Here is a 10,651-nt window from a genome sequence, read left to right as displayed (position 1 = left end):
TCTTGTGCAGCTAAAGTGTTTAGCACAGGGAGGAGACAGTTCCTTGAGGTGTCAAACTCAGGTGTGCTCTGGAGATAAGCTAAGGTCACGCCATCAAGTCTGACTAAAGTAATCCTGCTCTATTAGAAGTGTTAGAACTAACATTCACTCAAGGGGCAGCTAGGTGTTGCAGTGGATAGAGCACCGGCCCTGGAGTCAGGAGGACCTGAGTTCAAATCCAGCCTCAGACACATAACACTCATTAGCTGTGTGACCCTGGGCAAGTCACTTAACCCCACTGCCTAACAAAAACAAACAAACAAAAAAAAAAGATGACTCAGGTAGAACCTCAAAAATCCCTTTCACATTTAAAATAAGTAGGCATCTGTTGTGGGGGAGGAAAAAAAAACATCTCTGATAATGAAAAATATGTTCACTTCATCCTGCTCCTACTAATGGGAGGCCAGGAATTTTTTTGCTTAAAAAAGTTATTTCATAAAACACAATGAGAGTCCCAAAACTTTGTTGTACTACCTTTAAAAATAAAAGTAAAAAAATGAATTATCAATTTTTTTTCAAAGCAGATAATGAAAATTGGCTAACACTTCAAATGTTAGAAATACAGTCAAGAAGAAAAAGCTAATCAAATTTTGTGACATCTTGTTCATTTTCAGTGATGAGTATTTTAGCTTTGGTGCATGTGTTATCAGGTTTCCTCTTATCTTTGCAGTAATGCTATGAAACTTTCCTGCTTCCCAGAAATGAAAGCTACTTCTATAAAAAGCTATGCTTCTGATTTGTTCAGCATTTTGGATTTTTGAATATTACAAAATTAAATTTATGCTGACAGGTAAAAAAAAGAGATGGCTTAAAAGATAGGCCATAACACATATGTTTCTTTCTTTGAGAGCCAATGCTTGACTGAAGAAAAACCTCTGAGATGAACTAGGGCAGAATAAAAATATTCCTTCCTATAGAAACCACTGTTTCACTAACTTCACATTTATCAAGTTTTAACTAGGCATTTTAAGTTTTTTAGGCATATTAAAAATGGATATTGAAAAATTTTGCCTATGAAAAGAGCAATGCTGTAAAGTAGGAAAACTGCTGGGCTGATTTGTCAGGAGATCTGGCTTTGGGAATGAGCTATGTCACTTACTGTGTGGCCTTGGGATGAGTTATCTGGCCTCTATAGGCCTCAGTTTCCTTTTCTGTAAAATTAAGGGATTGGTTTCAGCAATAGTGCTCTGCAATATGCAACTAACTGGATACTTTTAACCTTCGAAGAAACAATCTTTAAATGAATTATTCTCCACCTGTACTCAAGAACCTCTATTTCCTTTTTTTTAAATATTAAATGGCAAAATGGATTTTCAAATAATAAATGTATCTAAATCATTAAAAATAACAATAGACACACAGTCTTTCCTACACTAAGATGAAAATGATGACCTAACAATTCAACAATCTAATCCAAGAAATATTTATAAAGCATCCACCTAAAATCCCACCTCCCATAGCAGGCCTTCCCCAACTCTTCTTTATTTCCATACCTTCCCTCTGTTAGTTTTTTCCTATTTATCCAATTTGCACATATTTGTTTGAATATTGTCTCCACCATTAGATTATAAGCTCCTTGAGGGCAGGGACTGTCTTTTGCCTCTTTGTGTATCCTCAGCATTTAATGCAGCATCTGACACACAGTAGGAGCTTAATAAATGTTTTTTGGGGGCTTGCATCCTATTCTGGGAAAACAAGAGATCAACAAGCCTAACTCTCTCCCCATTCTCATGTAACCAGTGCATCCCTTTCAGACTTCAAGCAAATAACAAAACGATGAGATGTCCCATTCATAGTGAAGTTCTACCAAGTAAAGGGTGAGATCCTTTTATATTTGAATGGATTACTCTTTGCCTAGTAAAGGATTTGAGGCTTTGAGTAGCTTGGTTGCATAACATAAGCCCAACAAAACAATTGATTCAAAATGGCAGAAGCAACTAAGAACTTGCCTCTAAGGTTTGCCTCTGTAAAGTTTCCCCATTTGCATGTATCAACAGGAAGCTTAAAATAATGAACAACCTTGAACTTTAGAGTTATTTAATGATTATTGGACAAATGGCCATTGCTACTTATGGCCTAACTTGCAGAGATAAAAATTTGGAAAATATATAGATAGTCACCACAAGTTAGGGTGAGGTCTTTCACTTAGCTCCATATTAGGATGTTATTGAATGGCAAGACTAAGCAAAAAAGTTATCATGCTGGGCTGGTCCTTTTCTCCTACCTTCTTCCTAGAAGATAGGAAGCCTGAGTCAAGGCCCCCATGGAAGCAGATCTAGGAAGGCCTAGGGTAAGGGTCCTTGCTCGTTCTGAAAGAGTATAACAGGACTCTCTAATCAAGGATTGCAGCTAAGCACAAAGCTGGGAGACTATAGCTGCCAAGTGAAGCCAATTCAAATGGCACTTGGCCCAGCTCCCAATGAGAAACACAGAATATGCACAGAACTCTGTGCTTCAACCCACAGCATTAGACATTGTTGACTCCTTTTCTTCTCCTCTCTGGGTTTTTGTGACCCAGTTGGTTTTTCTCCTACCTGTCTGATTGACCCTTGGCTGAATCAGGATCTGTTCTGGGCCTCCTGCCAGTATAGGCCAAGGTTCTGATCTGAGCTCTCTTCTGTCTTATAGTGACCTCATCAACTTCCCTGTATTCAATCACCATCTTTATGCAGATCTATATCCCAGTTCTATATCCCCAGTTCTCATCTCCAACCTGAACTCCAATCCCATATAAATAGCATTTCTTTTTTTATCTTAGAGCATATGCTTACATATATTACAAGTAAATTTTATAAAATGGTTATTTATAAACCTAGGTTTCAATAAACTTTAAGAATAATTTTTAAAGTATAATTAAAACCTGAGAGCACTTATAACTACTACATTTCCAACTTCACCCTACATCCAAGAAATTGAGGACAAATCAGGTCAGTTCTTTTTTCAATATCATTCAACCCATTTGAAGGCCATAGTTGCATTGCTTAGCACACAATTTCTCGTAATCCAATCCCTTTAAGAATTCAAATATGATTAATGTTTTGTATTAACTTTTGTGGTTGTTCAATTGTTTCAATTGTGTCTGACTCTTTGTGACCCATTTGGGGTTTTCTTGACAAAGATACTAGAGTGATTTGCCATTTCCTTCTCCAGCTCATTTTACAGATGAAGAAACTGAGGCAAACAGGGTTAAATGACTTGTCCAGTGTCACATAGCAAGTAAGTATCTGAGACCAGATTTGAACTCAGAGACATGAGTCTTCCTGACTCCACTGCACCACCTAGCTGCCCCTTTATATAATGTAGACACACCTCATCACATTCACCTTTTTGAAATTCATACAATATGATGTAATTCCATATAAGAGCTCCACAGTTTAACCCTAATTCTGACTATATTGGAGAGGTAATATAACATAATGGATAGAGTGCTGAAATTCACAGATGTCAGATTAAGAACCCATGGTCTAGGAATAACAAATGGAAGCACTGGTCCCTTGCTAATTTGTTAAATTTAGATAGATGTGCAGCTTCTCATCTGGTATATCCTGGGAGGATCCCTCTTGCATGTAGCTAAATTCAATCTCTCTTCAGGTTTCTGGCTCAACTGTCTGAGGCTCACTGATTGATTGCTTTTGGTGATATAGCAGCAACTACCCACCAGTCACTAGCCCTGCAGGCTGATAAGCTATATAGGGAGAGGAATGATCCTGCTCTCAAGGCAGGCAGAATCCACTGCTACATCCTGCTAATTATCAACTAGCAGAGGTACAAATACCTCAATCACTTTTATGGAGGATATTTTCTTTTCCTACATCCAAGGGAACACAAAATAATACATCCAGATCCACAGGACAGAAGGAAGCCATTAGGATGTTAATCTTCTGAGAAAACCAGCCATTTGCCAATGAAAATGCCAGGAAATAAAGAATGAAATAGACCTCATTCCTCAGGGCAGGAGAAGCATGGCACTACTAGTGCAGAATGTTGTATCAGATGAGGGTACTGTATCTGATCTGCCCAATTGTCTTTATCATAAAAGAGGTTTCAATGTGGTTAGGACATGCTTCCACACCCCGTCACACCAACCCAAGTCATGATGATGACTTGATAGATTCCCCCCCCCAAAAAAAAGCCTTTCTTCATCTCTTATCCTCCTGCCTTGCCAGTCTTTTTACATCTTACTCCTTTCCATGAATTGTGCAGTTCACTGACAACGGCATCCTTGATATTCCTTGAACACACACACAGTAATCTATCTCCCAATGCTGGGCATTTTTTTATGTTCTCCCATTCTTTCAATTTTTTAAATGTTTTTATTTAAAGTTTTGAGTTCCTAATTCCATTCCTCCCTCCCCTTCCCCTTCCCTGAGATGGTAAGCAATCAGATACTGGTTATACACATACAGTCATGTAAAACCTTTCCGTATTAGTCATTTTGTACAAGAAGACTCAAATGAAAGAAAAAAGAAAGTGAAAAATAACATACTTCAGTGTGTATTCAAACAGTATCAGTTCTTTCCCTGGAGGCAGATAATTTGCTTCATCATTAGTCCTTTGGGATTGTCTTGGATCATTGTATTTTTGAGAAGAGCTAAGTCATTCACAGTTCTTCATCGAACAATATTGCTATTTTATTACTGCATATGACATTCTCCTGCTTCTGTTCACTTCAGTATGCATCAGTTCATGTAAGTCTTTCCAGGTTTTTCTAAAATCATCCTGTTTGTCATTCCTTACAGCACAATAACATTCCATCACAACCATATACCACAGTTTGTTTAGCCATTCTCCAATTGATGGGCATCCTTTCAATTTCCAATTCTTAACCATCACAAAAAAGAGCTGCTATAAGTATTTTTATACAAATTAATTAGGTCCTTTTCCCTTTTTTTTGGATGTCTTTGGGATATAGACCTAGCAGTGGCATAGCTGGATCAAAGAGTATAACACAATTTTGTAGTCCTTTGGGTGTAGTTCCAAATTACACTCCAGAATGATTGGATCAGTTCACAATTCCACCAATAGTGCATCCCACATCCCCTCCAACATCCAACATTTCTTTTTTCGTCATATTAGCTAATCTGATAGGTGTAAAGTGGTACCTCAGAGCTATTTTAATTTGCATTTCTCTAATCAATAGTGACTTAGAGCATTTTTATGTGACTGCACATAGCTTTGATTTCTATCTGAAAACTGCCTATTCATATCCTTTGACCATTTATCAATTGGGGAATGACATGTATTTTTGATCAATTTGATTCAATTCTCTATATATTTGAGAAATGAAGCCTTTATAGAGATACTTATTGCAAATTTCCCCCCAGTTTTCTGTTTTCCTTATAATTTTGGTTGCATTGGTTTAGTTTGTGTAAAAACTTTTAATTTTATATAATTTAAATTATCTATTTTACACTTTGTAATGCTATCCATATCCCCTTTGATCTTAAATTCTTCCCTTATCCATAAATCTGACAGATAAATTATTCCATGTTCTCTTACTTTACTTAAGGTGTATCACCCTTTAGGTGTATACAGTGTGAGATGTTGGCCTATACCTAGTTTCTGCCATACTGTTTTCCAGTTTTCCCAGCAGTTTTTTTTTCAAATGATGAGTTTTTGTTCCAAAAGCTTGAATCTTTGGGTTTATTATACACTGTATTACTATGGTCATTTACTGTAATGTTAATTGTACCTAATCTATTCTGGTGATCCACCACTCTATTTCTTGGCCAGTACCAGATTGTTTTGATAATTACCACTTTATAATACAGTTTAAGATCTGGTATGGCTAGAGCACCTTCTTTATCTCTTTTAATTAGATCTAGTTTTGCTTTTGCTTTGTCTGAGATCATGATTTCTACCCCTACTCTCTTTGCTTCAGCTGAAGCATAATAGATTCTGCTCCAGTCTCCTATCTTTATCTTGTGTGTATCTCTCTGTTTCAAATGTGTTGCTTGTAAACAACATATTGTAGAATTCTGGTTTTTAATCCATTCTGATATCTATTCCATTTTATGGGTGAGTTCATCCCATTCACATTTATAATTATGATAACTATTTCCCTCCATGCTATTTTTCACTTGTTTATCCCCCCTCTCTCTTACCTCCCACCCTTTCCCTCCTTAAGAGTGTTTTACTTCTGATCACCACCTTCCCCAATCCACCCTCCCTTTTATCAGTCTACTCTCTCCCTTCTATTATCCTCATCCCTTTTTACTTCTTTAAAGGGTAAGATAGATTTCTGTATCCACCTAAGTATATATATTATTCCCTCTTTGAGCCAATTTTGATGAGAGTGAGGTTTAAGCTTTGCCTGCAATTCAACTTTTGCCTTTGCCCCACCACTACCTTCTCCTATATTATAATATCTCTTGTTTCTTTTATATGGGATAATTTACCCCATTCAATCTCCCCCCCCCATTTTCTTCTTCCAGCATAATATTCTTTCTCACCCCTTTATTTTATTTTTTGAGGTATCATCCCATCAAAGTCACTTTACATCCACACTCTCTGTCTATATATACTCCTTCTAATTGCTCTTATAGTAATAAAGTTCTTAAGAGTTACATATATTATCTTGCTATAGAGAAATATAAACAGTTTAACCTTATTGAATTTCTTATATCTTCTGTTTTTTGTTTCTTTTTTTACCTTTTTATGTTTCCCTTGAATCTTGTATTTGGAGGTCAAAATTTTTATTCAGCTCTGGTCTTTTAATTAGAAATGCTTAAAAGTTTTCTAGTTCATTAAATGTCCATTTTCCCTCCTGAAAGATTATATTCAATTTTGCTGAGTAGATGATTCTTGATTGTAATCATAACTCCTTTGCCCTCCAGTATATCATATTCCAGGCCTTCCAGTTCTTTAATATGAAAGCTGCCAAATCCTGTGTAATCCTGACTGCAGTTCTGCAATATTCAGATTGTTTCTTTTTGGCTGCTTACAGTACTTTCTCCTTGATCTCCTTGATTCAGCCAAATCTGGAATTTGGTTATGATGTTCCTAGGAGTTTTCATTTTGGAATCTCTTTCAGGCAATAATGGGTGGATTCTTTCAATTTCTATTTTGCTCTCTAGTTCTAATATATCAGGGCAGTTTTCTTTAATAATTTCTTGAAAGATGTTGGACAGGCTTTTTTTTTCCATCATGGTGTTCAGGTAGTCCAATAATTCTTATACTATCTCACCTAGATCTATTTTCTAGGTCAGTTGTTATTCCAATTTTTAAATTTTGTTTTATTGTATCTTGATGTCTCATACAGTCATTAGCTTTACTTGCTCAGTTTTAATTTTTAAGGAATTATTTTCTCCAGTGAGCTTTTGTACTTCCTTTTCCATTTGGCCAATTCTATTTTTTAGGGAGTCATTTTCTTTGGTAAATTTTTTAATATCTTTTCCCATGCTATGACTCATTTTTCATGATTCTCTTGTATTACTCTCATTTCTTTTCCCAATTTTTCTTCTGCTTCTCTAATTTGCTTTTTTAAAATCCTTTTAAGCCCTTCCAGGAATTCTTTTTTAGGCCTGAAACCAAATTACATTTTTCTTTGAGGCTTCACATGTAGCCATTTTGACACTGTTATCCTCTTCTAAATTTATGCCCTATTCCTCCCTGTCACCATGGTAACTTTCTATAGTCAAGTTCTTTTTTGTTTTGTTTTGTTTTGTTTTTGCTCACTTCTTCAGGCTTTTTTGTGACTTAGTGTTTTTATGTGAGAATTGAGCTGTGATCCTGCACTGCCCAAGCTTTTTGTGCTAAGGCTCAGGGTCTTACTGTTGGCTTTCACTGGCCTTTGGGGATTAGCTGCTTTCTTTCACTGGGTTAGGCTACCCTTCTGGCTTGTACTGGGTGGGGGCTCCCTGTTGGCCTTCCCTGGGTTTGGGGTTTAGCTGCTGGTCTGCCCCAGGGGTGTGGCCCTGCTGCTGGGTTTCCATAGAAACAGGGTCTCTCTGTGGGCAGGCCCCAGGGGCAGGGCTTCACTACTGGACAACAATGAGATCAAGGCCTCCCTGGTGGCTTGTGCTGAGAGTGGGGTTGCTAGGATGGGGCCTTGCTGCACTGCACAGACGGCTCACTTGCTAGGGAGAGTGGAGCATCACTGGTGGATTGCCCCAGGCTTGGAGCCTTGCTGCTCTTCTTGGACCTCCCTTCCCTCCCACTCAGGTGAGACAGACCTTTCCTGCCAGGCTAATAAGCTGCTTCTCTACTCCCAAATGAGTTCTGAGGTGTTTTTCGAGTTGTTTGGAGGGGAATTTGGGAGAGCTGCAGAGGGTTCCTTCCTCACTCCACCATCTTGGCATCAGAAGTCCAACTCTGGGCATTTTCAAGGGCTGTGCTCCATCCCTGCCCTCCCCATCTCTCCCTCCTGGCTTCATTCAAGTCTCAGATGAAGTCCCAACTTCTGTGAGCAGCCCCTCCCCATTCTCTCTAGTCTCAGTCCCTTTCTCTGAGACCATCCCTAACTTTTGCCATGTATAACTCTTTCACATGTACTTGTTTGCATTCTGTCTCCTCCATCAGACTGTGAGTTCCTCAGGGGCAAGGACTGTTGAGTTTTTTTTTAATTTTGTTTTGTTTTTGCCTTTCTTTGTATCCCCAGTGCTTTGTACAGTGCCTGGCACACAGTAGGCATGTAACAAATGCTAGTTAACTGACTAGCAACAACAACAAAATCAACAAAAACAATAACACTCTATACCTTAAGGCATCCTATGCCACCGATCTACAAAAAGCCTGACTTTATTTTGCAAAAGCAAGAGGGAAAAATGCAGTTTCTTTGACTGACATGGTCCAGGGATGCTGAAACATAGACAAACAGAAATAAAGGTGCATATAGAATCTATTCTGGGTCTTCTCCGAAGGGAGAGGTTCTTGAGCTTGCCAGTGGTCATTTTGCTGCTGAGACTGGATGTGAAACCGAGTCAGAATTACAAGGGAACTGTGACAATCACCAGCTGCTCACCCAACAATGTCCTGTTTCTGACAGATGTTCCCCAACAGGCCAATCCTGCAGAAGAAGCTGACGTATACATGGCTGTAGTTATTGTGACCATAGTTCTAATACCTGGAAATGGAGAATTAATAGATGATAAAAGGTTTTTATCACTGTCTCATTGTCTCTTTCAGTAAACTATACCTACCTTCCTCAACTTAGAGAAAAAATATCTAAGGGAAATCAAAACTGTACTCCCCAATTTGATCCTAGGGTCTTGATTTCTTGGTTTTTCTACTGATGATAATAGTGAATCTAAAAAAAAAAATCACAGATATTGGCTTAACTCACTATTGCCAGGCATTTAAGTATAAAATGGGAATTTAAATTTAGCAAATAAATACCCAAATAGATCTATGATCTCATCAACATGAATGTACTCTCTTATGCAGATCATACAACCTATCCATGCCTATCCTGTGAAATTCTTGTATATATCCTCCCAGAGATTCACTACTGAGAATTCATCCAATATGCTATGCTGGGGCCTTTATCATTTTCTCTTGCCATCATGAGGGGACCAATGGAGTATGCATGCTGTCCATTCAGTTACTCCCTCACTTGTCAGCCTTGTTCCATTTTGGATCAGACATTTTCTGGATGCCGACCTTTAGTCCAGCTTCTTTTTCATAAGGGTTTTTTTTTTGGCCAGTTTTTTAAAAACCCACCTCAATTAAGAATTGTTTGAGAAACAGTAACGTTAAACCATGTGTCCCTGCATAGGGTGATTATTAAAGAACAATAAGAAAAATTACTGAAATACAGAACAAATATTTCTGGTTAACATGCTATTTACTTAAGGGAAAGGCTAGTTTCAAAATTCATCTTCAGTGTCCTACCATTTAAAAGTCAAAAGTACTCCACAATCATTCCTTGAAATATTGACATACTTTTAGGACCATTCACTGAGGTCCTGTTTTGATGGTGGTAGAGAGACCACAGGTTACACAAAAGTTAAGCTATTGTCACATGCATGTAGCACAAAAGCCAAAAGAGTTAGCGTCTCCTGTAAGGGAGAAAAATAGGAATGAAAGTTGCCCTCAGCCCTTGATAGTGATATTCCTAAAACACAAGTCTGACCCCATCCTTGCCCCAATCAAGAACTTTCAATGACTACCTATTGACTCTAGGATCAAATGCAAGCTTTTCTGTTAGGCATATGAAGCACTTCCCACTTTGACTCTAACCTCTTCTTTCAGGCTGATTCCACATGGCTCTCCTTCACATTCCAGTCAAACCAACCTATTTCCTATTCTCCATGCATGATGTTCCACCTCACTACTCTGCCTTCTTTCCTGGGTTTAGAATATTCTTTGTTCAAAGGGGACACAAACAGGGCAGTTTTGTTACTACCTTCTTAAATTTAATGGACAGTTTGTTAAAACAAATTATACTGAATGGAAGCTCATAGTTAACAGTCAACAGACATTTATTAAGCACCTCCTGTGGGCCAGCTATAGTTGGCTACATGAGCTACAGCATTGGGAAAGAAAGAAGGAAAGAAAGAAAGAAAGAAAGAAAGAAAGAAAGAAAGAAAGAAAGAAAGAAAGAAAGAAAGAAAGAAAGAAAGAAAGAAAGAAAGAAAGAAAGAAAGAAAGAAAGAAAGAAAGAAAGAAAGAA

Source organism: Vombatus ursinus, unplaced genomic scaffold (assembly GCF_900497805.2).
Source record: "Vombatus ursinus unplaced genomic scaffold, bare-nosed wombat genome assembly UNPS02005459.1, whole genome shotgun sequence".
NCBI lineage: Eukaryota > Metazoa > Chordata > Mammalia > Diprotodontia > Vombatidae > Vombatus > Vombatus ursinus.
Note: the sequence above shows the minus strand (reverse complement) of the source record.